General features: G+C 39.4%; 1 long non-coding RNA gene and 1 pseudogene across 1 annotated transcript; one reads left to right on the top strand and one right to left on the bottom strand.

Moving 5' to 3' along the window:
* The window catches only part of LOC128808454 (chloride channel protein B-like), a 92,997-nt pseudogene that overhangs the window by 21,718 nt on the left and 44,110 nt on the right, over positions 1–27,169 (bottom strand).
* Positions 18,965–25,195, top strand: LOC128806387 (uncharacterized). The gene is made up of 4 exons (XR_008436806.1): positions 18,965–19,294; positions 19,663–19,746; positions 20,600–20,691; positions 25,087–25,195. It is a non-coding gene; the product is annotated as an uncharacterized LOC128806387 (long non-coding RNA).

Here is a 27,169-nt window from a genome sequence, read left to right as displayed (position 1 = left end):
ATTTCTGGGCTGCCAGTTGTATGCATTGACTGGACTCTTCAGTTTTAAAGTGCTGTGCTTTCTCTGTAGTGCTACAGAAACAACATTATTAATATTAAAGAAAAATTCCTAAAGGGAAAACTAGAGAACATCCAACAAATCTTTGACTTATAGGAGAGTCAGAGCTGCATTATTCAAATACCAGAAATTCACTTTCAGGAATTTTGGCAAGTTTTTATAACCAATAAATTATTACTAGTTTTCCTTGGTATTCATTATAACATTAATAGTGGTGGATTCCTTCATACATGTTTGATTTTAATGTCCAAAAATATGGGAATCTCTCTGGAATTTAACAGAACAAAATGAAACATCAAAATCATTGGAGGAAATCTAAAACATTTTCCTTTTTAATAGGCAGATACTCAGAGATTGAAGATTTAGTCTTCACTAAAGGCTTTGCCAACATAGCGGCTGCTGATGGTTATGGTATTTTTCAAGAGACATAGACACAGCCTGACAAAAGCATTCTTGACATCCATCTTTCACATTTTATATGTCTTCCATAAATATATATGTTTATGTTGTCTCACAAGCATTTAAATTAGTGAATTTTGCAGTCACCAAGCAGCTGAAGGGACACAGCTCTGGGGCTACAATCTCTCATGTCAAGATACTACACCTTTTAAGCATGTCTTCTCTGGAAGGAATCAAGTGGAAAAGCTCTGATTATGTATTCCTGAAGAAGAACATGTGCTCCAAAACAAGTGACAAAGCCTAAGAAGGCATGCATAGCCCTGAATCCAGGGGCTGCTCACATCAGGGCATCAGGGCTTTGTGGTGCCAGGAGGAGCCTGAGCCTCTCCTCCAGCAGGAAAGGCATCAAGTCCTTCCTGCTGATCACTCCAAACACTTGGTTCTGCAGGTTCTACAGCATCCAGTAAGAACATGGATTCTCTCCCTGCTCCACATCCTCAATTATACCTAAAGCATCAGGAAATGTCATAGTAAAAGAACCACTTTATTTTTTGGTAAACCATAAGGTTCAATCTAAATAAATTGTGATGACTGGAATGCACTCAAATTTCACAGACTGGAAAAGCAAAGCTGAGGTCCACTTTCTAAGTCTAAGATTTTTCTGGTCTAAGATTTGTTTGAAAATAGTCAGTGACCCCATTGTTTATTAAGTTTTAAATTTTTTTATTGCTGCTATCTCATTACACAACCATTTATGACATTCTATAATATTTTGTAGTACACCCTTATAAAAATCAACTCACGTAGAAACATAGGCTGCAAGGAAGAGAAAGAATCACATAGGTGTGAGAAGTGGGCCTACCAGTACTAAACTCTGGTGACTGAAAACTATGAGCGCTTTAATGGTTTCTTGTTGGGAGCAGAGTTAAAGATCATTTTATTGTCAATCAAGCTGGTCTTTATGGAGTATGTAGTTGTTCACTAAGACTTTATTTTTCCCATAATTCTACAGTATTAATCCTGTGACCTGGCCAGCTCTGCCAAAGAAGGTGTATTGTGCTTCCCAATGCTGTGATTCCCCAGACAGAGGAAGAGTGAAACAAGGACATGATAAAACAACATAAATGCACAGCATAGAAGGGCACTTATCTTCTCCTTCTCTCATTTACAGAACAGACCAGGCATTCAAAGACATAAGGAAAAAAACAAATCAAAAGTAAAGAGGTTTCCTCTTTCTTTACCGCGTGTAATTTTGCCGTGGAAATCACTGCCGCAGGAAATCATTGCACCCAGGAAATTCACTATGGATATTTACATGGATATCAGAAACAGAGCTTTCCTGAGTGATGATAACAAGTTGTTGAAAGGGATCACATCAATATGAAATGTAATTGAATTCCATAGGTTTCCCATAATAAAAAAGTTGTGTGGCCCACAGGCGCAAGCACTGGACTGGGCCTCAGTTTGAGCTGGCTTCTACTTCCATATATGACCTCTTCTTGAACTCTGGAAAGCTGTGTGTCTTCTCTCCACCTCAGTTTCCCCATCTATTAAAGGAAAATTCTCAAACTAAACTAGATAGTGCATATTAGGAGCATTGCGGGTTTTGTAAATTTTCTCTCCTTCTAGCTATTCTCAAAGCAAGGGATTTAGACCAGATGGATCTAAAATGAAGTCTCATCATCTTTACATATTAATTAACAGGAGCAGATTTTATATCTTTTTAAAGAAAACCCAACTGAATTAGGCCTCTAACCTGGATTTCTCAGTGTCACCCCTCTCAGCTTCAATGACTGGAAATTCACTGAGGCAGAAACTGCATTTATTTTGTTTATAATATATTTATTTTAGGCCTTACTCTGTATACCAAACTTATTATTGCTTTTGGACCGAGTATTTTAGTACAGTATTTAGGAAATAAATGTGGCAATGTCATAGGAGGCATTAAAAACAAAAGGAAAGGGAAAAGAAATATAGTTTTATTTATAAGTTGATGTATAGGCACTGTATGGTAATGGAGTTTAAATCTCAAAAGTGTTGCTTTATATTTGCTTTATAGGACTATAAGAGCCAAATAATGACATTTAAATGATCTATTCCATTAACATTGTATCATTTTGTCAATCTGGAATGTATTTTAATCAAAAATCCCCTTGAAATGGTCTCCTTTGTTGTATTTTCTTTTTGGCTCATTTTATCAACATCTGTTATGTTTATACAATATGAATTAAAACTTCGGAATGCTGTTTGTACTCAGCTACTTTTGTTGAGAATGTAATGTCCCAGGATTGGCAGTGTTTATGTAAATCAGTGCGGCTGACACAGCCATCATAAACAAATGAGAAAATATAACAAACATATTGTTCATGGAGGAAATGTTTGTTTTTAGAGTTGGCTTCAGCCTTACCAGATTGATGAAGAGTTGCTGATACCAGGGATCTGTAGTGTAGCGATTCAGCAGCATGGTTGGGCGCGACAAACTGGGCAGCTTCTCCACTGTTATCTGGAAAAGGCAAGAATGCATTTCTCTTTCCTTCTGTGCAGCATATTAGAGGTTCAAAAGACTCCCAGTTTGACTCCTAACAAAATGACTTCTAGCGGAGCTACACCAGCAGAACTTGTCCAAACTTTATAAATTCTTCTGCCAGTAAGACTTAAATTAGCAATTGAAATTAGAGCACTCTTCAGTTACAAATTTTTGTTTTCCTTCACTGTAACTGTATCTCTGTTAAGACAATGTCAATTGTATTGGCTTAGGGGTGAGGTTTTTCATGCTGTTAAAATTCACGCACTAAGTGGTAATTACGTGATAGAATAGTGCAGAAATGTGCAGCAAAACTGGTATCAGCCATCAGCTGAGCTTCAGCCGTTTTCCATAGGAATATCTATTTGTGTACACGCACCTCATCATACATAACTACCCTGCTTCTTCTTAACATCATTTTGCCAGCCACATTCCCATGGGCAGACCAAGTTTCAGTAACACCTGATGACTTTCCAGCTGGGCCTGTATAAATTTCTAAAACTACAATACTAGTCTTGCCTTAGAAACTCAACATTTTCTTCCACTACACTTAACGTTTACTATTTCTAAAAATCCTTTGGTCATCTGTCAAGGGGAAGAATGCTACATGCTTTTCAAGTTTGAAAGCTTTTATAAACACTCATCATTCAGAGAGGTGCCATCCCATAGTGAATTAAATATTATTACAATTCTGCTATCCATAGAGAAGTTGAGAAAAAGAAGACTGCTATGGCCTATCTGAGCAAAGGAATTCTTTACCAGCAGTCTTGCACAACTTTCAGACTCTTGAGTGACATTATAGTTTATGAGATATGTCCCTGTAAGGTCTCTAGTCATCCTTAAATTTAAGTTGAACCTGATCACTTCTTTATCTCAACCACATATGTTACATAATCTCTTCTTTCATGGACTACTCATCCTAAATCACCCAAATACACTTATTAAACAGGGAAAGAACTGAAAGAAAAGAGGTTACCTTTTCATAGGAGAGAGGATGAGGTGGGGAGAAAGACTCCTAATTTGTCTCCAGTTCAGAGATGTGCTTTCTCCAGCAGTATGCACAGCTTTAACCTGAAGTTAGAGCAGATGACTACATTCATTATAATGGGCAAATTTTAAACAGCAAGTACACAATGCTTTAGCGTCAGAGATATGATGACACCACAAGTCCTGTGTGTAGGTTTGGGTTCTTGAGATAAGAAGAACATCTCAAACTATTAGAGTGTGTCCAGGGGAGGGCAACCAGTATGGTAAAAGGCCTCAAGGACAAGACACAGGGCAGTGCTTGAGGCTGCTTGTTTTGTTCAGCTTGGGGAAAAAAAGGCTGAGGAGTGGACCCATCATAGTCTACAACTTCCCCAAGGACAGCAGTGAAGTGGGAGGTGCTAATCTGCTCTCTGGTGACCAGCAGTGGGACGCAAGGAAATGGAATGAAGCTGCATCAGGAGTGTTACTTATGGGTCCCTTCCAACTTGAGATATTCTTTGATCCTAAAGCATTAGCGGGCTGACCACACATTTGGCTTTCCTAAACATCCATTAGCAATAGCAGCATCACACAGATGTTTGCTCATTTAGGTTTGGCATATTAGATTAAAAGACATCACCTATCCTACATGTTCTTCTAGACCTCTCCTTGACCTTGTCCTTGGCAGGACCAGCTCATGAACTGTATAGTTTGCACCCAACAAGACAATGCCTGTAATAAGCAAATACAATTATCTAGATGCAAGTAGATAGACTGTTGTTGCTTCCCTCATCCTTCTTAAGTAACATCTACATTAAAACAAGATCTGCCAAAATATTATGTCCTATTTTAAATCGTCAGTGAAACCTTCACTCACAGTACTGCACTCTAGAGTTCATTAAGACATTCAATATTATTGCTGACTTAGTAATGTTAAAATAAATATTTTTATAAATTAATTTATAATTTCAAACCTTTCTTCAGAGTTCTACCTTTCTGCATTACACAGATAAGGCCTTGACAAGCAAGATACTTAAAATTGTTATTTTTATCTTAGTATTTGTTTGCTACACTCACACATACACAAGCACTCCATTCATACTATCCACTTCTCAACTTTTAACTTACATTTTGATAACAGATACCTTGGAGACCACCACAGATCATTTTGGTTTGTAGCATACTTAACATCGTGCTAGCCCTATTCTGTGATTACAGCTAGGAGTTAATACAGGAGTACAAAGTTGTGCAACACACTGCTAAATTATGTGCTTGATGAACTCAGAGGAGAGCAGACACCTAATCTTCATTAGGGCATCAGAAAAAATATAAACAACATACCAAGTGGCTTTTGTGACTGGAACACCAAGTATAAGCTGGGAATTTTTTAACTGGGAATTTTTCTGTGTCCAAAAATACTGTTTTATTCAAACCAAAACATGTTATAGGGATTTACTAGTTTTAATATAAATGTCTCCTACGAAAGATTAGTTTGCTTCAAGGTGTTATTAGCACTCCACAGCAGAGAGCTTACGCTGAGGTCTTTAGCCATTTTAATGATTCCATGACTATGATTGTAAGAAAACATGCCTGCATGATCCAAAAGATCCTAGGGACTGGATATGGAAGAACTAGGTTCAAGCCCTTTATTATAAAATACCATTTTAAGGAAGATATTCTGTGAGAATCTACCTCTGCATTTTTGTACAGATCTGGAACACACATTTGAAGAAAACTATTCTTTCACTTTCACCCCCCACAAGTTAACATTGGAGAGAAGACCCCTTTCTCCTGCAATGGTCAATAGTTTCACTATGTAGTCTTGAAATCTGCATTTTTTTCAATGGCTTTGGTCTCTCATCTAAGGTTATCAAAGGGATTTTTACAAATAAGTATGCCTGTGTGAATATAACTTGTGGAAAAGCATCTGTTCTGAAGGAAATTGGTGGCACAGCCAGAAATACTAGGAGTCTGTCACCTGCTCTCACCTTTAAAGCACATCCCATTCACAGGACAAAGAAGGAATTGGGTATTCTTCGTAACTATTGAAACTTTATTTGTCTCAATTTAATATCTGACTGGCTTTGGTTTTAATAAAATCTTTTAGATTACTAAGGTAAGTGCAACACTGCAGCAGAGCTAATGGCTGAGCAAACACTTTGCTCTGGGCTCACATATCCCCTCCTGGGAAAGTCACTGATCTTCCCTAGGCCTCCTACCACATGCATGCCATCATCTGGACATGTAGCATAGACAATTAATGGACTTGGTTTTGAGGACAATGATGAGAAGACACTAATAAGGCATGCTACAACAGGCAAGACCTATTCCACTCAGACTACATTTGGTGGGGGAAATGGAGAAAAACACAATATATTCAGAGTATATTCACTGCAGCAGAGGGTATAGAGAAGAAGCTAATTCAGTCATTTCCTATGAATTATCTTTTGTGCATTACACACTTCATTCTGCAAGACTCTCTAATGGTTCACATTCTACAATCTTTCACCAAAAAAAAGGTCTGTAATCATTCTAAGAGACATAAATATACAGATCTAAATTCTGCTCCGAGATCATCATGCACAGCTCCAAGAAGTCTACTTCAAGAAAGATCACTGGGCCAGGAATACTCCCAAGACTTTAATCCTAACATATATAGACAGCAAGTGTGAAAGTTATGATCCACCCTGATCCTCAGCCAGACTCTGTTTGCTCAGGTCCAAAACAGTGTTCAGGTCTGTAGTCCAGACTGCACCATTTTCCACTTGAACATGATGCTGGAATTAAGAAAACAGTAACATTCACCATGAGTTGAAAGAGCAGAAACATTTGCTCATCACCAGTGGTTTGTTGGCTGGTTTTGGCAGCTTGCAATTTGCTCAGCACCGCTCTTAACTAAACCCAGCAGGGAGTCACTTTACAAAACTTCGAAAAGTGTGAGAGAAATTTGGATAGTCAAGAAAAAAGCACACACAAACACAATGAAGGAAATAGTTGGAACATTTCTGATAAGAATCCAAGCCTATTAAAAACTGCCATATTCTGGAGAAAAATGAGCATACATTATTTCACTTGGACTTCCAGAAGTCAGGCTTCAGAGGTATAACAACATTATTCTTTGATGTTACATACAACATCCTTCCTATCACATCATCAAGCCTTAGAAAGCAGACCAAACATGTTTCTTGCACTATTTTGTGAGGTTTAACAGGAAGTGCTAAGATTCAGAGTTGGACTCTGCAATTGTTCGTTTGCTCTTTATTTATTTAAGAGGGAAGAAAACTCTTAAGTAGGGAATCTCATTTCAAAGATACCCTGGCAAGGCATTGCAGTAGTTTCATATGCTCTATCTGTTATAAAGCATGTATCATGAAGATACACCTAATTAAGATAACACATTATTATTCCAATATCCACATGTCAGTTTTGGCATGGAAGTCAGGAATGAAAAGTATCTGACAGCTGATTGTGTCACTCTTCTTGTCAAGATGGCCAATTATCTGAGGAAACTACAAATTCTAAATATTGGGTGAGTGACATAAAAGGAACTACAGCTCCAAAATAGCTGCAATTGAACAGAAGGAACATTAAAAGGTGATGCAACTGGCAAAAGCATTCAAGGCAGGAGTCTCCTAAATGGAATGGATAAAATAGCTACACAAAGGGACAAGGGGAGGAGGGAGGATTAAAGAACATGAAGCATCATTTTTTCATTTACTTGAGAAAGTTTTAGGCTTTCTCCTGCATTAATCGACCAAAAGTACCTGGGTTTTGGGTGGTTTTTTACCTGATTTTATCTGTTGTTTTGGCCAATATCCAATGCAATCATTTGCCTGACTTGAAATAGTGTTGTGCTTTTTTAAACTTGTAAAAAAGAGTATTCTGCATATGGTGAGCTAGACAGCAGATAAGGACTAGATCATCGCGTATCAGGAACTGTTTTAAATCAACCAAATCTTCATCTTACACAATAAAATTTCAGGGCTACAGGGTTGTTTCAGGTTAGGCAGGCTAAATCATTACTGTTTACTTAATATTTCGTTCTTCAAATGAAGAGGGAGCGTTGCATGAATTTTTGGCATCTTACCTAAAAGATTATAAAAAGGTCACTATCAAGTACTAGGCTGAGGTTTTCCAGAGCAAAGATCAAATTCTGTCTATGCTACAGCTTTTCAAAGGACACTGAGCAAATATTTAATCTCTGTACCTCAGTTTTCAAATCTACAGTACAGAGATTTCTTCTACATCAAGGCTATGTTTTGAATACTCGTTACTTAAGTTGGCAGTTGTCAGGTTTTACAGGCAACATCATCAGGGTGAATGAGCAGACAGCAAGTCCACAGCCTCAACATGAAAATGCAAAGGCAGCTGTTAATAAATTGTAAATGCAAACTTTATTTTTCAGACCTGCAGAAAGGCTAGATTTTAGAAATGTATGAAGACTTAAAATCAGATTTTTATTTCTCTACAAGCTGGCTTCCTGCTAGGCAGACTTTGAATTTCAGAGGAGCCTACCACACATTTAAACGGCAGGACAAGCATGTGATCAGTCTTTCCATTCACACACCAGTTTTCCCCATGCCTATATTTGATTTCGACATTTAACAACACTCTGCACTTGCTTAAAAGCCACCCACATGCTGCAGTGTGGCTGCATACGTTTTTAATTTGGCTTTTTGGGTTAGCACACAGTCTCTGCAACACTCCAGTTTTCCCTGCAAAGGGCTCCATCACAAAGTCCTACAGCACCTGCATAATTATTTGCAAGGCCAAACAGGCCTACCTATTTTAAAAGTATCATATAATGTTGTTCTTTGGAAGAAGCTTTTCGCACTTTGGATATGAAATAAAACCACTGCCACAGACTCTATAAACCTTCCTCCATCTGTGTTATTCATGAGCTACAGTGCCCCAGGATGCTGACAATGCATGGGAGGATCATAACATCCAGGGCTTTTTTTGAAAGTACTGAAGTCCATTTATTTAAATAGGCAAGATTACTGTATAGTGTATCATTGAAATTAACTAGAGCAGCTCTTCAAAAGCAGGAGGCTGGACAGTAAAAACAGTCAATGTGCTGACAGACTCTACCCTCTAACATGAAAACCAAGTAATCACAAAGGCACTTTGATATTGCCATCAGATATTGCTGTCAGCTCCCTAGTCTGCACACCTAAAATAGTTTTCAAGTCCTTAATGTGCTTCCCCTCCCCTTTTTTCTTCTTTGCTGGCTGAGTTCATATGAAGCCTTCGAACCACTGCCAAAGGTGTTTCTAGCTTTGATCAGACCTGGTAGAATCACCGTTGGCCAGAACGTACAGCAAAGGCACAGTGGAAAGGAAGAGGGGAAGTTGACCATGATCCTCTGGTAAGAAACAAAACCCCATTTTTATCTCCATTTATTGCATGAACTTAGCAGACTTCTGCATTTGATTGAGTAACTTTGCATTCTTGTGATCTAAACTTAGCAATCTCTCCACAACAGTGCCAGAAGGAAAAGGCTCTCCAACAATCTTTCAAACCCGTATCAGTTATTTTGAAAGTGCCAGCAGCAAGGCTGTCACAATATTAAGGTAGTTATCACTAGCTCAGTAATTAATTTATGAATTAAATGTTTCAGGTCTCCATTCATCTTTAACTTTCCTTTCTCTAACCTGTTGCACTGCATCACTACTGAAGGCAAGTACCTCTTTTCTTGCTAACAAAAATAAAAGTATTACCTTATTAAAACAGTGTGTGAGGACTCTCTGAACACATGTGCATGCACAAGTCTTGAGAGCAGTGTTTCATTAGTCCCAGCTGGGAGTGCAGATTAAAGAAAAATGCCAAAAACCATACCTACAGTCTGACATATCTATGATATGTTGCAATGCCTGATATGTTCTGTGGGAAAGGAGATCTATATGCTATACTCAGTTTCACTGAAGTGCTTGGCAGAAAGCATTCCTGACTCGCAACAGTGTCTGTTCACTGGACTGGCCAGAGGGGAGTCATACCTAATAAACTACCATAAAATACACATACACACACCACTTTGGATCATTGATTTCACTGCTAAAGGATGTTACTGTGTATTACAGCTTTAAGTTTTCAACTTTGTCATATTTTCTAAACTCTGATCTCTTCAATTTACTTTCAGTTATGTGACATTCCCCTTTAGCAGAGCAAAAGCATGCATTAGCTAAACAATGTGGTTTGGATTTAGCGTTCCCATGCATCATTGTGAAAATGTTTGTCTCAGCAATAGTGTCATTATTGTTACTGGGAACAGCTGCTCTACTATGTCTTCTGATTGAGGAGAGCAGAGTGTCTCCCTTCCCATACCACCTCCCAAGCAGGGAATCTAAAGCAGGACCATTGAGTAGAAGTAGTTCGTGAGCACACACTGTTCTGTACCTGGCTTCCTCCTACCACAAAGGAAGCAGAAAGTGCAGGAGCACAGCAAAGAACAGCAGCAAAATAAATATTGCCAACAGAAATGAAGTTTGGCTCCCTCCTCTGGCAGTTCTTCTGGATCTGGACCGGGGACTAACCTGAGGCAGAAATCCTCCTCACTCAGGTGCAGCTTTCTGGCAGCTCAGCTCCATTAGACATGACATCCTTCGAGCGAGATTTGGAGCAGGGAGTTTGCTGCTGATCAAGCGGATGTTTAATATCTCCCTTGAGTTTCTGAAGTGGAAAGATGTAACTCTCAGCATTCTTGCCAGCGCTCCCAGCCCCACTGAAGTCAGCTTCCACATCCAGATCTACAAGAGCGCTGGAGTCCCGCTGGGTTCGCTGGGAGCATCCCAGCGGCAATGCCGTGCTCTGCAGGCCTGTGCAGCTTGGCCCAGGCCAGCTGGACATTTTTAAGGAAAGCTTACAAAACACATTTGTGTGATTACACAGAGCAGCAGGCTTTAACTCACCTTTCAGAACAAGACCTTCAGAGGTAATTAAGTTTTATTTTAAGATGGATTGAATCTAGTTTCCAGGGTATTAAAAAAGACCTTTTGAAATGTCTTTGGATGGGAAGCCATGTTTTCAGTCAGTAGGGGTTTTTGCAAGTCCAACATCTAGTAACATTTTAGCTACATGAAGACCACAGCTTTTGGATATATTTTATCTTTTGAAAGGATCTTAGATTCCCAACTTTGTCCTGAAAATTAAGTACTGTCAACACTTCATTTATATCAAACAAACTTAAGTAGGGCAATCACATAGTCAATACACTCTTGCCTAGCATATCTATAATGTACAATCATAAAACCATAGAATGGTTTGGATTGCAAGGGATCTTAAAGATAATCTAGTTCCAACCCCGCACAGGCATGAACATCTCCCATAGACCAAGCTGGTCAAAGACCCATCCAGCCTGGCCTTAAATGCTTCCAGGGGTGGGGCATCCAACTGTGATGAAACAGTTTGAACAAACATGGTAAAGTACAAGGATTTTTGACAACGTTACCGTCAATATTTTATTTAAATTTCTTTTTGGCTTCAAAGTACCTATTTCAATCAAACACAAATGCTGAAGTTCTAGTAAACTTGATGGGTGAGAAGAAATGGGGTTTCCTAGGTGAAAAAATACACACAAAATGCAGACACAATGCCAAAAATGTCACGTCCCCTACAGAAGTAGCATAAAACCAAGTTTTACCCATTTCTGCTTAGACAGTTATATTCTGTACAGTCTGCTTACCATCAGAGATACCGTGGTTTCTGCATAATTACTTTATTCCAGTCAAATTAAATCAAGCAAAAAAAAAAAATTCCTTCAGCTAAAAGATAGACAAACAGAATGCAGAGTAATGGCTAACAGCTGTGTAGGTAAGAGTATAGAGGCAAGCACAGGGAATCCAGCCCTCAGCCTGACAGGAGGAGAGGTACGTATGGTACAGATCTGAGAGCCTCAGGCATGAACAAAATGGCTTATTTGTTATGGTAAAATTCCCAAACAGGCTACTCAGTGGTATTTGTCAACCTCGTATTTTCTCCAGGAAAATTGTCTCGCAGCTGTGTTCAAAGCAGAAATTAAGATTGCTGGGCAGCATTCCAGCTTTTGACTCTCTTCACCATTTTTTCTCAAAGGACACAGAGGGGACAGCTCCTGGTCTAACAAGACACCAGCATGCACCTGCTTTATTTCAACGGACACCAGGAGGATTTAACCACAGTGCAGAAAAGCTGCTCCCTAATTTTCCTTGGCAAAAGTGAAGGCAAAGGCAAAAAAGGCCACCAACATCAGAACAGTCCCTGGGAGGAACATGGTATTCATCAGTCACAAATATGAAGGAAGCCTACATAAAACAAGGAATAAACAGCATCCCAGAAAAAAAGCACCTAGGTAGAGAGCACATTGTCATCCATTACACATGCTTGTAGAGGGAAGCAGTCAGAGGATGCAAAGCATGGCAGCAAAGGTGTTGCTGCTGACCATGGAATATCATCACTGTCCATGTTATATCCCAGAAATGTCTACAGACAGGGAAAAGAAATTAATTACCTACAGCTTTTCTCCTCAAATCCTCCATGTCTTCTGGTTTTACTGTACTTTACATTAAGAAGTAACCTCTGGCAAAGAAGATGGAGCAGCAAAACACAAGTGATGATATGTCTAATCCCTTCATCATGTCAAAGAACCACTTCATTGCCCCACAATGGCCCTGCACCAGTACATTGTAACATATGTGGAAATGAAAAAATAGCTCTTTTTTCAGATTTGGTCTCACAGAAATTAGGCAGAAGCATAACTCTGTATTTTCCCACTGGAGGAGGATCTGGAGCCACAATCTAGAGCAGCCAAGACAAAAGAGAGCCAAGGGACCTCCCAATAACTCCTCAGTATGCATTTACAGCCTCATGCTGTTTCTTTGGCAGAAACGGCCTGGGAAGGAAGGCATTGGTCCTATCCTCAGGTCACTCTGAAGAATGAATTCCACCTAGCCAGGAGGGCATGTCATTGAGGGCACGACATTTATAGCTCTCAGCGGACTCAGGGCTAACACATTCATAACAGCTCAGCTCAGCTGCAGTCACTGGGGGGCAACAGGGGAGGCATTTCAGCTGCAGTGCAAAAGAATAGCCTCTTTTGTTCTGATGTGCAAGTATCATCACCACTGTGGGAGAAATGAAGGGGGCCAGGCAGTTCCTCAACCCTCTGTGCTGAGCACAGTAAATCGATCAACCCCATCAATGCATCAAGTTCACCATCAAGTTCTGTGCATGCCTGAGAAACCCTTGCAGAGTAGAGTCTGAGGAACATGTAGCCACACGTTCCTCAAACTGAACTCTGCAAGGGTTTCCCAGGCATGCACAGAGCTCTGACTGTGGCAAAGTGTCAAATGTATTACTCTGAGGAGATCTTTGTTTTGGAAACTTGCTTCTCAGCTACAGCTTGCTTCCTCTTTAACAATTTTAAAGCCAAGAAATTTTCTTTAGTAGTTGCTTTTGTTTTTATTTTCTACTGCTTGCTCAGCTGGGGAAGATAACAGTTTCAGATTTAGGTCACCCATGGAAAAACGTGTTCAGTGATCTCATCTTGATCCCCAGTGGGTAACCATCCAGATCACAAAGAGTAGGAGAAAAATCTAGCCCTGCTACGCAGATCTGGAAGATTTGGAGGAGAGGAGGAGGCATGTTTGTGTTTTTCTTTAATAAAATTGGAATATCTACGTGTTTGCTATAGGCCAACACTAAGGTGCATTTGTAGGCCCATGCAAATTCCAGCCAACATCGCTTGGCCACCATCCTTGCTTTTGTAGGAGCTGGCACTGACCTTTTTTTTTCAAAGGGTCAGAATCACTCATATGTGTTATGAAACATAACAACACTTCATCTTTATACAGCAACTCTCATTGCTACAGTTTCCAAGTGTGGCCAGGTACTGAGTAACTTTTACATTTGGACCAAATTTACAGTGTTTTGTCCATGCTTATTTCATGAGAAAAAAATGGTACAAAAAAACATATAAATGAGAAACATGATTAAAAAATTATGAGCTGCCACTGCCTTCATGCAAGCTTAGCAGATTGTTTGTTTCTTTCCCTTCATAAGCTTGTTATTCCATTCTTTTTAACCTAATAACAACATTTTTGTTCAAGAGAGGAGAAAACCTAACAACCATATTTGAGAATCAATAATTACATCCAAGGCAACCCTCAACAAAAACATCATGGCAATTATTTTTTATATTTTCCCCAAGCCACCTTTTTAAGATATGTCAGGCAAGTCACACATCCTCCACTTTAACATTATTGATGTATGAGATGTGTAAATAACTTACGATTTTTCTGCTGTGGTCATGTCATGTCCATATGGGATTTCCTTGGGTCTCAAAGGGTAGGAGGTTAGACAGTACCCTTCTCCTTTAAGAAGTTCACAGCATTTGTCATCTTGGTCTTAAGAGTTACCTGCTGCAAGAGCTGTAATTTTATGAGCAAAATGGAAAACCTAAATTCTAAATCCTTCTGGCCATGAATACACAAATTCCATGACACATCACATTACTGGAGACTTGTTTTAGAGGATGACTGCAGAGCATTCCTTTCCCAGTGTTGGTGAGAAGAGCAGAACAGCGAAGTCACCTGTGGTCCCTTATGGGGACAAGGCATTCCAAATTCATCATGAAAGTCCTCAAGCCACTGGGCAAACACTGGAGCAAGAAGGGGTGTTGTCAGAGCACCCCAGAACACAATTCTTGCTCCCAGACAATCTCTCTGTATGTGTTTCACTGGAGTGAGGTACCAACTAGCCAGAAAAGCTATTTGATTCTTCTTTGTCAACCATTTATAATATTATCTTGGTTTTATTCAAAACAGTCTAACAGCAGTCCATTTATGCTGAAAGTGACAGGGAAATAAACTTCTTCCTTCATCCCTTTGAAAAGGCTCCACAAGAATGTATCACCAAAGAGCTCTGAGGACTGAGAAAAGCACAACCCTACCAGAATTTTCAGGGAGCATCAGATTTTCTATACAGGCACCTCTCTTTGGAGAGTCCTGGTATTAGCCTTCCTTTCCACCTTTTTCCTTCCTCCAACACCAATTTGCTCTGCATTATAAAATGCAGAGTATTTACAGTACAGAGTACGTACAGTACAACAGCAATTACATGAACTCTGCATATGCCTCAGCAGCCTGGGCCTGTAAAGTGAATTTTAAAGGAACTTCGGCTGTAGCTGTTGCTAGTGTGCTTTCTAGTTTTATTGCTGTGAACAGCTGAGAACTAAAAAAGCAGAACAGTTTATGCTCTATAATATCTTCAGACTGGTACACACTGCAGACTACCACTCAGAAATTTAGGTTTTAGGGCCTTAGCACATTTTGTATTAATTATGTTTATGATAACATCACTGTGAGGAAACAAGTATATGTATCATACACAAGTATACAATACTGCACTTATTGATGTCATTACTCCTCCAGGCCACTGAAACCCAAATAATTCCCACTGTACAATTCTCATTGCAAAAAGATATTTGTTTTCCTAAAAGGTTTATACAAACTGTTTCACTTGTCACTGAAGCAAGTTCAAAATTTTTATTAAATATTCACTCAGTTGCTGGTAGTTCTACTTGAAAATTTGTTATAAAATAGGCAAATGGGCAAATCCTAATCAAATCTCCACCAATGATGCACAGATAGTTTTTTCCACAATCCACCCTGACAGAAAAAAATATGTTTATCCTTCTTTGCTCACAGGTAGCTCCAAGTGCCATGCAGTTAAAGTGATAAAACAGAAGTGGATAAAAAAGGAACTCTGTACAAGAAAAGATGTAGAATAGTGCAGCCATTCAGGACAAAACAAACCATGAAAATTATGAAAAATTCTAATACTACAAAACAGAACTGGCCATCTGTTTTTATTACATGTGTCCAGTTTTATTGTTGTTGGAAGCAGAATTCATAGGGCTTTGCTGTGTAAACTCCAATGCAGTAGAAGGTGCATATGCATCTTCTCCTTTTCTCTAGGATACTCAAAGTGGAAATTAAGTCACTGCCTCTCCCACTCATGACCCACCACTCAAAGGACAGTCTTAATATCCCTTCCTAAAAGGATGAATTCACTCTTGCTGTCATATGAAATACAGTACCACAAATACTTCATTTATCAGGAGATTTTTATATGCCTTTTGAGAGTGCCCCATATGGCAAGGATTCCTTTAGTCTGATTCTTGTTTACCCTAGCATGTTACTTCCAGTGACTTTGTTGCTTATCTTGTCTGTAATATGATTTATGTTAACTCATTTCCTGTAAAAGCATACACTAATAAAATGAAAAAAAAAAAGTGAAGAAAGAGTGGGCCAGCTTTGAATTGGCATGGGAAATGTCATGAGCAACTGGATTCAAATCCTTTTAAATTACTGTTTCAGTGAACCTTTAAGGCTCCGAAGGGCATTTTTCCCTTTTTCTGCTGTTCCCATAAGATCATTTCATTGTTGCTGTTTCCATAAATTCCTGATGCTATAGATGACCTTGTGGCAGAAATGACCTGGGTCCTTTCTTTAAAGGACACCTGCTTTTCATGTTAAAGAAAGTAAGAACAATTTTCATATGCATATCAAATAATCTTCACAAACAGATGCTTAAAGAAAAAAAAATCATCTGATAAACAGCCAGAAACATCGCATGACATCAATTTGATAGCATTTTTACCTTTTAATAGTTCCCTGGAACACCTCTGCACGTTCTGGCTTGGGCCTGCAAACCACTGGGAATTGGCTGTGGCTTGTATTTGCAAGAAGTCAAGCCAAGGAGGCAATGTTTTCCTTCAGGTGGAGGGCTCTGACGCCAGGCTCCATGACAGTCCCTGGCAGAGAGCAATTCCAGGTTCAACCTGAAAGACACAAAGCAGATGGCCAAAGGATTACTTAGTAAACAGGAAATGGCATACTGCACCACGTTAGCATTTGACGAGTTTATAATGTGTTAGTAAATTACTTCAAGATGGAAATCAATCTGCTTTATTTGCAAATGTAAAAAAAAATGTAATTACCCAATAAAAGTGCTTATCAAGCATTGCCTTGCTTTGTGTGAGATACGTGATAAACTCTACTATATGCATGACTTGGTCATCCTAGGCAGGATGTCTTAAGACCCACTTATCAATTTGCATGACTTTTCATGGTAAAAAAAGGTTTTTAATCTGAGCTGAAATCCTCTGGAATTCTGGATGATATCAAATAGATTAAAGTTAAGCACTTTGGAGAAACTCATGCTTATGCTTATCATTGCAATAGGGTTGTTTTCTTTGCAGCGGTAGCAGCTAGAAAAATTGCCCTTTCAAAGATAGTTCACAAATCATATAGAGATTCTTACAGTATTTTCTAATAATTTTCAGGTTCCAGGCAAAGCTTCAGGAAATATGAACATACAAAATTGAAAGACATGTGTACCCCTTATTTCTGACAGTTGGGTGACATGGAAAATAAAGATACTTTCTGCAAAATTTAAGAGTCATTTCTATGGAATTATAGTAGGCCAGAATCTTACAACTGAAATCAATGAACTGCTCTAGTTATAAGTTTGTTTCATAGTTTCTATTAAAAAAAAAAAAAAATAATTATTCTGACTATCATCTGGACACACCATAAGCCAGAAGCTCCTGGTCAGAAACAGGCTGACACAAACCACAGACAGAGACAACTGGAGCATACATTTGCCCACATCCTGTTTTACCATGGTACCTTTCATCCCTGTGGTAAAAGTAACTCTTTCCATATGTTACTAATTCTTGTCCTCCCTCCTGACAGACACAAGGTTGTTTTTTCAAGCCAGTTATTCTGATGGTTTGTTATATGACCACCTGTCTAAGAGTAAATGAGCTGAGAAGACAATGCACTTCATACATGGTACCTACAAAGCTGAAGGAAGTTTCTTCTTCTAAACTGGGATGGATTTAAATTAATCCCCCCCCAAAAAATAGTCTTATGTGCATCAAAACACATCATACCCATCCCCAGTTATATGAAACAGACTGCAGGCAATATAAATTTGGAACATCATCTTATTACAGAGCCACATTTCAAGGGACCAAAACCACCAATTTATGGAAAAAAATTAACCTCTCTGAACCGCATTTTGTTTCTGAGTTAAAATGAGAAGTAATTTACCTTGCAAATCAAAGTGACTGGGTGCAGAATAAACAAAATTTTTAAATCCCCAAGAGATGTGTTTTCTTCATTCTTAACCTCATTGACTTCTACCAATTAATAAGTGGTGAAACTCAAAGGGAACCATAGATGCTGACAAGCTACTGTCAGAATTGTGCCACTGTGACTGCTTATTGTGTAAAACACTCCACCAAAGGAATTTCATTGTTCCTAAATGAGTAGATTCCTGCTTATCCTCTGCCTCTTTTTCACAGGCCAGATAAAAAACTCTATTTGCCGGCCCTAAGCTTTGTCTAGGAATATGATAGATCTAGCACAATGTGAAAACGCGATTAAGGATAACAGCTACTTCCTGAATCACATGAACTACGTACAAACCCCAAATGGTTTTTAAATAAGAGTAATGCAAATACTGTTTCATTCGAGCAATGTGGCCGCATGGCCAATGTTGTCGAGACAGCCACCTTCCCAAGAGCATCACCCCCAGGGAAGGTGGATAGCCCAGACAAGCACCAGACGCTCGCACTGCCAGTTGCAGATTGTAGGCTGATGGAGAAAAGCAGGAGAGCCCCTCTGTATGAAGTTCCAGTGACCGTTTAACAACAAGCACGCTGACGGGGTTCAGGGACAGGAGAGCCACGAACAGGGGAGGGTCCAGGGTTTTTAAACAATCTGGTGTAGGTGGGGTATTACAATCTGAGGGCCAGTAGGTGAAGCGATCAGAGGAGGCACAAAGGCGGGACCAGGGGGGAACAACCAATGGGGATATGGTGGGGGAGTGTCCATAACGGTGATCCAATGGGGAGAACAGGAACCATGAACATTCTAGAACCAGGGAGGAGAACGGTAATGATGTCACTAAGGCTATTAACATAAAGAACCAGAGGACTGTGGGAAAAGGTCTCAGTGTGTCACTCTAACTTAAACAATGGTGTCTTCCCAAGGCATCCCAGCTTCCCTTTCATCCACATGGGATACTACAGAGCAATTTCTAGAGTGTATTTCTTAGCAGAGTGTAGACTTTCAGTCTTCATAACTTAACAGTTTTTCTCTGTTGCACAGAAAGCAAATATTCCACATTATCGCAGAAACCTATGAAATATCTTTCTGTTTTGTCAAATCAGCCACTTATAAAAATGTGAGGGATATCTCATTTTATGCTTCTGTGATCTTGGTTTTGTCTGGGATTATGAAGTGTGTGCATTGCCTACATCCACTCTATACCTTGCATTATCTTCAGTGAGCTTTTGCAGAGGTAAGAACACACTGAGGACTGTGCTGATTCACTGCTCATCATCAGTGACATTTCTTTCATAAAGTCTTCTGTCTGTTGGTGTAAAGAATAACTTTGCTTTGGGGGTGTAGGAAACAAGCAGGCAAAAGAGTTGTTTTATGACAGACTATTACAAGGCCAAGGCATCTTTAAAAAGAATTGGCTAAAGAAAGCCTTTACCAATATATTGCTTCTCAGGTAAACACCAAGACAAACTATAGTTGCACCTGTAGGATCATAAGAATCAGGAATTGTTCAAGTCAGAAGGGATCTCAGCAGTTCTCTGGACCAGCCTCCTGCTGAAGGTGGACTCCACTATGACCTCAAACGATGTGCATTTCTCCTGTCAGGTCTTAAAGACTTCCAAAGGATGAAGGCTGTGCAACCACCTTGAGCAGCCTGTGCCACTACCCCACTGTCCTCATGGTGGGAAGGTATTTCCTCATATCCAGTATGAACATCTCATTTCAACTTGTGCCATTTTTCCTTGTCCATCATGCCCTGTTGTGGAGACCATGGCTCCATGTCCCCAATGGCCCCCCATAACTGTGGGGGTGAGGAGGAGGGGATACACTGTTAGGGGCCTCCAAAGCCACCTCATTTCCAGCATTAGCAAGCCCCAGTTGTGCAGCCTCACAGCATGAGTGGTCCAGCCCTGACCATTCCAGTTTGTCACATCTGCAGTTCTGTTGAAAGCACACTCCACTGTTTCCTCCAAGTCATTTATGGAAATGTTAAACAGGCCAGTTCTAGTGAACAGTTCAGTTCTAGACCCTGCAGTACTTCCCTTGTTCGGCCTCCAGGCAGTGCATTAATCAGCACCCTCTAAGGCAAACCACCCCACCAGGTATTTTACCATCTGGTTGTTCAGCCTCTAGACTGAACAGAGTGGATCAAGAATATGGTGCAAAACAGTGTCAAAAACCTTGCTAACCTTCACAACCACAAGCTTGCCCAAATGCCTCCCAAAGGACACTTTGCCCAGCTGGTGAGTGCCACTGCTGCTGCATGCTTGTGTTGATGCAACAAAGACCTTGGTTTTGAAATGCCTTTTTATGGAATAATGCAGCGTACTTATATTTGGATTTTATCAACTAGGCCTGTCTTACTTTAATAGATTTACCTCAAAGAGAGACACAGAGCTGCAGCCACACTACAAAAATGGATCCAGTGTAAATTTTTCTTTTATAGGATATGTGAGAACATTTTCTCCCAAAACATAATTCACTATAGTAGCATAATGTGTTAAAGTACTGAGGCTATTTCACCAAAGTTATGATATCCAAGTTTCAGGTTCCTTTCAATACCACATCCATGGGACTGGATATAACATGGAATGAAGACAATCTGCCTTATGATCTAACAAAAAAAGCCATTTGGTAAGAAGCCAATATTCCTGAATGGCAAACTGTCTTGAAATGATTCATGAAAAAGTAGTTCAGACCCTGTTGCTATTAAATTCAATGGAAGTTTTCCCACTGAAATAAATTGTTAAGGATCTAACCATAACAGATCTAATCATAACATGGAGGTTTCCTTAGACAACCTGCAGTACAAGAGAACTTTTCTTCAAATAGATTTATTCCATATTTTATGTAAGTTTCAAATGATTAAAAGGACTTAAAGGTGGGTTGGAGAGAAGCATAATCCTAATTCAAACACATGACAAGGATTAAGGTGCATGAGAACGCAGGCAATGCTGCTTGCTTGGATTTATTCACAGACTTTCCTTCATCTGTTTTAGGCTGTTTCTCCCCTTTTTTTCTTTCTGCACGGAGAATGTTTATCCATTGACCCGCCACAGGCCATGCTGCTCGGGACAGCCCTAGGTTTTATTTGGGTTTCTTGTAAACCACTGTTTTACTGCCCTGACTGACCACTGCATCTTGTATAAATAGTTCTCAGGAGGATGTTTTGGGGATTGCTTAATTAATACTTGTGGTGGTTTTTTTGTCTGAGTATGGTCAGAAGTTTGAGCAATGAAGAGGACAGGCTCATTAGCTCAGGGGAACTTCTCAGGTTGGAGGATGTTAAAATGACTTACATGTGCTATGAACATTGGCAAATATTAGAGTTATTCTCCACTATTCATGCATTTTCTGAGACTAGAAAGTTCTTTTTTTTAAAATACATTTCATTTTGCTGGAAAAACAGAATATTCATCCTAGTATTGAACAAGCCACACTCCTATGATGACCTGTAGTTGTTACTACATTATAAATACAGTTTGTTTGTTTATATTAGCTTTCTTACTACCACCTTTAAGGTTACCCCATTGTGACCAAACTCACAACATCACAGGAAATTGCTCACATTTAAATACAAATTCTTTTTTTCCTTGCCTTAAAAGTCATAAAAAAGATTTCTACATACTTGTCACAGGCCCACCAATTTTCTTTTCAACAAGACATTTAGTGAAAACAAACTATGAAAAAGCTTATCCAAAAATTACATGCCAATATGGATCTCACTATGTAACAGAATAGTACATATGTACTGCAAAAATGTTAATCATGTGCAAATAACTGAATTCAGTAATTTTGCAAGTAAGCTGTGTTAAAAATAAAGGTTTTTTTAGCATGTTCATAGAATACCATTGAGATCAATAAAGGGAAACAGAAAAGCCTATAAGACCTCCTTACACTGGAAAAGAACACCTCTTTAATAAATTTAAAATTGATTTGCTCCACTCAGTCCTAGCCCATGAAACAGACACATTTAAGCTGATTTAAAGTTAAATTAAACCTATGAAATCTCTGTGTGCTTTGATGTAAGTGCATGCATGCTGCTGATGTGCTTTTGTTTAATTAGCTCTATTGAAAATCACTCTTCAGTGGAACTTTGCACGGCAGACCAGGCCTATGACTCCTCGCTGTCTCTATTTTAGTTGAACACTAAACTAAGTGAGAAACCCTTATGGTTAATTTAGGAGCCAGAAGGCTTGCAGGGTTCAGACTCCCTTCAGAATATCTACAAATATTTACATTGACTGTAAGACAACAAGGTTCCCAGCATCCCCTGATCCTGGCTCCCTCAATATCCTGAAATGAGGGGACATTTAGCTATTCAGTCTAAAGGCCTTTTGGTAGAACAGCACTTACTGTGAAATGTGTTGTTTGGGTTAGCTGAATGTCTCTCTGTCACTTATTTCCCAGAGAGGATTTGAAAGTTATATATGTTTAACAACTACTGTACACTAAAGGAAAATGGATTTCCACAAGGTCTCATAATCTGATGGTAAATTGTCTCTCTCTAATGCTTGAAAAATTGCAGAACAAAAAAGAAAGAAAGGTCAGAGATAGAAAGGTTTTTGTGTTTTGGAAAAAAGGGATTGGGGCAAGGAGGACAAGGGGTGGGGAAGATAGGGAAAATGTTGAATGTTTGGAAATTTTCTTCCAAGAGTTTGCTTTTCTGTTCCTTTACCTTTTTTTCCCTTCATTCTTATGAAGTTTTTCCCACCAGCACCATCAGTATAAAATACTACTAAGTTAGAAGAACAGCAGCTTCTACCCACTTTGTATAGATGCAGCTGTTTATGCAAGGGCACTTAGCTACAAATAAATGAATTAGGATGTGCATGTGACCTCGGGATAATGAGGCAAAGGATCATGGAAGTGGATCCACATGCTTGAACTATACAAACAGCAACTTAACCACTACAGACTCAACTCACCACATGCAAAACCATAGGTAAAAATATAAAATTCATAGTTCTTGACTAAATTTTCACACTACAAGTCCAAAAACAAATTACAAATTGTAATTAGAATCCTTCATTCGCCATGTCAGTATTTAGGGGAGTACAGGCATCTAAATATTCAGAGCTATTGACAGTGCCTGCTCACTGCTTCTACCCAAACCCGAAGGCATCTAAGCTCAGTTGGTGTTTCTGTCCAGAACTGGGCATTTCTCCATGTGATTAGTAGCAGGTGAGGAAATGTCTCATTTCCAACAAGCAGCTGTCTGGCAAACATCTGGTCTCATCAGCTCTGCAAGTCCAACAGAAGGTGCTGCACGGTGGCCATTGAAGAGTGGCATCCAGCAGACATGACCTGTAAAAGCCTACTTTTGGTAGAAACATCAGAGAATCCAAAATGATTTCTCATCTCAGCTGTGGGGATTATGAGCCTTCACCTGGGATCTCCCAGATACAGGGCATGATGCAGCACCCAGGCTCTCAGAAGACCAGTAGCAAACACCCTCCTGCCAAGCTGCTCAGCTGAATGGTCAGGAGAGAAGGACCCCTGCAAGTAATGCAGAGCCAGCTCAAGAAAGAACATATATGAATGTGTGTAAGTGTAAACAGACAGAAGGATCCAATGTCAGATTAGCTATCTTGATGTCTAATGGGCTAACCCTAGAACACAGTGCTGATTATTACTGTATTAAGAATGCCAATTATTCAGCTATCCTTGTATTTTCCAAATTATCTAAGCCTGTACTAATCTTTTCCAAAAACAAAAGGGTTAAGCTTGTGTTAAATCCATCTGCCCTGGCATTATAACCAACGAGAGGTGAAGAAAGTAATTTCTCAAAAAGACACCAGTACAAGCTATCTAAATTCAAAGAAATATTTCAAACAAACTTCCATAGGAATGGAGAAGAGAGAAGTGAGAGAAGCGAGTAAATTGAGCACTAAAATAAATGCCTCGTGAGCTTGCTTACAATCAAACAAACAGGAAAATGCATCTTCTCTGGATGGAGCATTGCAGAGCAATTTCCAAGGGAAATTCACAAAGTACTAAGCTGGCTTTTGTAGTTTGAATGCAAAGACATGATGAGTTTCTTAAAAACATATGCCAAAAACCCTAATCCAAACTGGAAAGAAGAGAGGAAATCTCCTATGAGACAGTTTTTATAAAAGCTTCATTCAGGGCCTCCACCCTGATGTACTGCACCAGCCACCTTAGTTTTTCCACTCTCCCTGGTCCAAGAAAGCACCAACTACTATATTAAAAATTCTAGCTTTAAAATATTTGGGAATGGACAGTGACAGCTGTATCTGTTTTAATAATCAGGCACAGATTATCAGCTGATGTTTTAGTCAAAATGGGTATCAAGATTTAGGTCTAATAGATTACTAAACAAGTAAACTAAAGTAACACAGATGGAAAAAAAATATAACAAATATTTCAAATTTCCCAATCCCTCTGAGAATCAGACACTTTGTAGTGGAAAAGTGTAGTCAGGTTATTAAAACACAACATTAGTTACCTAGAGATACAGATTACACCCTGTCCCTAGTCTAGTAAATATAAGGTTTTGACATTTTCAACCAGAATTTCAAGCAAAAGCACTTCTCTTTCCAGCTGTACAATCAGTTTCCTTGGGAAAGGCATTTAACCCCTCAAACTTCAGCACTCCCTTTTCTAAAGGAATTACATCCCTCCTATAGCTCTTTCACATTACGAACCATAAATAATTTTTCATAAAAATACTTTGAGATACAAACATCTACAAACTTTCATAATTAAAAAAAAATCCTTTAACTAATCCCCCTGCTTCTTACATACCGTTCACGTGCAGCACATGTTTTTTCTTAGTTATGACTTACAGCAAGGACCCTCCACTACAAGTGCAGAATCTGTTAAAAATAATACCCTGGATGCTGGTATCACTTTCTGCTCTTCCAGGAAATAAGTGGCTGTCTCTGCACCTGACATTGTATTTACAGTGAAATGTGGTCAATATATGCACCTACAATTCTGGGAACAGAATTTTTTTGTGTATGACTTGCTTTCTCTTTCTCCTTTCTTCTTTCTCCCCAACACCAGGATTCAGCTTCCTCGGGCTTTTTCTGTCTAACGTGGCTTTCGTGTCCCATTCACCTACTGTCAGAACTCCATGTATTCAATGGCAGCAACTAATAAAACTAAAAAGAGATCAGCATCTCTTTATGGCTTTTCATAAAAGTACTCCATTCTGTGCCCTTTTTTTTTTTTGCCTTACCTCTGCTGTCGCTCTGTGCACACACAGTGTGTACTGTGTGTATAAAATAAAAACCTCCCTCGCAATTGTGTGAAATAGCATTTAACACCTTCACAAAACTGATATTTCTAAAAGGGGTATTTCATTTCTGAAACATGCTGAAATTCATTGAAGCATTTTGTGCCATCTGTTTCTTCTTTTTTAATAAATAAGTCTTTTCATCATGGCAACCATTATGACAACCTACCAATATTTATGAGGACATAGCAACGCTCATAGGAACAGAAAAAGTGACATACATGTGAACAGCAAAGAGACTCCATTTCAGCTTAAGGTGAACTTGGAAGGAGTCCCCAGTGCCGGAATGAAGATAATAGCCTTACATGCAACTCAGGAACACTGAGGTGTAACTATTACGTCAGTGGATGTCTGTATTCCCACATCCAGCAAAGACCCCCAGGGGATTCCAGCCTGCCTCGAATCAGACCCACCATTTCTTGAAGGAGTTCAAACAGTTGTTCAATGACATCTTCATGAGATCAGCCGCACAGCTGGCTTTCTGGTGAGGTTGGCTGGCTTTAAGTGGAAACTGTCAGTATCTGCCAAATGGTGGCCAGACACCAGAACAGACTTTCCAATTAGTGGAATACCCCATTTGATGGCTGGATGTGATTTCCCTGCGTGTGTATGTGCATGCTCCACCTGCGTGCTACCACATCTGAAGGCTGCGGTGATGCCCTTGCAGGGAGCCTGTCGTCCCAGGTGAACCAAAAGGGAGTCAGGTAGTCTCCTCCTCACTGGGCCAGCAGAAGCCGTTTCAAATTTCCCACAGCTGAAAATCACTGTGTGCAGGTTTTACGTAAGGGCCTGTTGGAGCCAGAGCGGCTCCCTTGCTGCCCACCAGTGAGCTGTGAAACACAGGTTATTAGTTCCAGATGCTGCTTCAGCGCCTTTCCTTCTGCAGAAAGTGTGCAGAAGTCACTTCTTTTGGTTTCTCAGGACTCCCCAGAAATAGAAAACACCACCAAAAGTCACTGTGGATTTGTTATCCCTCTCTCAACATCAGGCAGAAAGTCTTGTCCATGAGCCAAAAGGGATCTGTGTTACACTCACTACGGACCTTACAGCCGATTCACAATGGACCTCACAGCAAGAGCCAGAGCCTTATATTAAGTACCAATCCATTGTCACTGCATGTCTAATACATGCAGCAGGTGTGCCAGCTCCATGACAGTCCCATTCACACTCTAACAGGAACTTTGTTTTGGACAGAAAAGAGAAGCGCCTTGTGACAGAAACCAGAGGAACACTCAGCTGCTTCAAAATTCCCTATATTTGATCTATGTCTTCATGCCTCCAAACTTTCACCCTGAGGTTTTAAAGAACTGCTTCAAACCTTTCAAACTTCTTATAGGTTTCTTTCTCTCAAAAATCTCTCTACAGAAAAGTCATTTTTCTCATCACTTCTTAATTATAATAGAGGCTAATACTGTAGATGCATCTTTTTGCCAATTTATGTTACAACATTCTCGTGTAAATTCAAACCATTTTCTTCTTACCACACTGTGATCATAATCAATACATAACTTTGGTAGAACTCACCATTTACATTCTGCATATTTGGTGGTAAAAAGGAATCCAGCTTTAATTTTTCATGAGAAAAAAATGGGCCAATAGAGAAGCTGAGCCTGCAGTTTTCAGATGTATCAGAAAATATAACTTCTTAAAGCCTGAAAACATTCCAGTGTTAAAACATTTTGGGCTCATGGAAAGGTAATTGTGAAAATATACAGGCCCTGTGTAAACATTAAAGTATTTACGAGGTCCTTCAAGGATTTCAATCCGACAGATTGTTGGCTCATCTTCACTATCCCTGTATTCGTAACTTCTATTGTATATCCTTGGTTGTGAGGACTGCTGTAAGTACCA

The sequence above is a fragment of the Vidua macroura genome, chromosome 1 (assembly GCF_024509145.1).
Source record: "Vidua macroura isolate BioBank_ID:100142 chromosome 1, ASM2450914v1, whole genome shotgun sequence".
Taxonomy (NCBI): Eukaryota; Metazoa; Chordata; class Aves; order Passeriformes; family Viduidae; genus Vidua; species Vidua macroura.
Note: the sequence above shows the minus strand (reverse complement) of the source record. Positions and strands in the feature narration are given on the sequence as shown.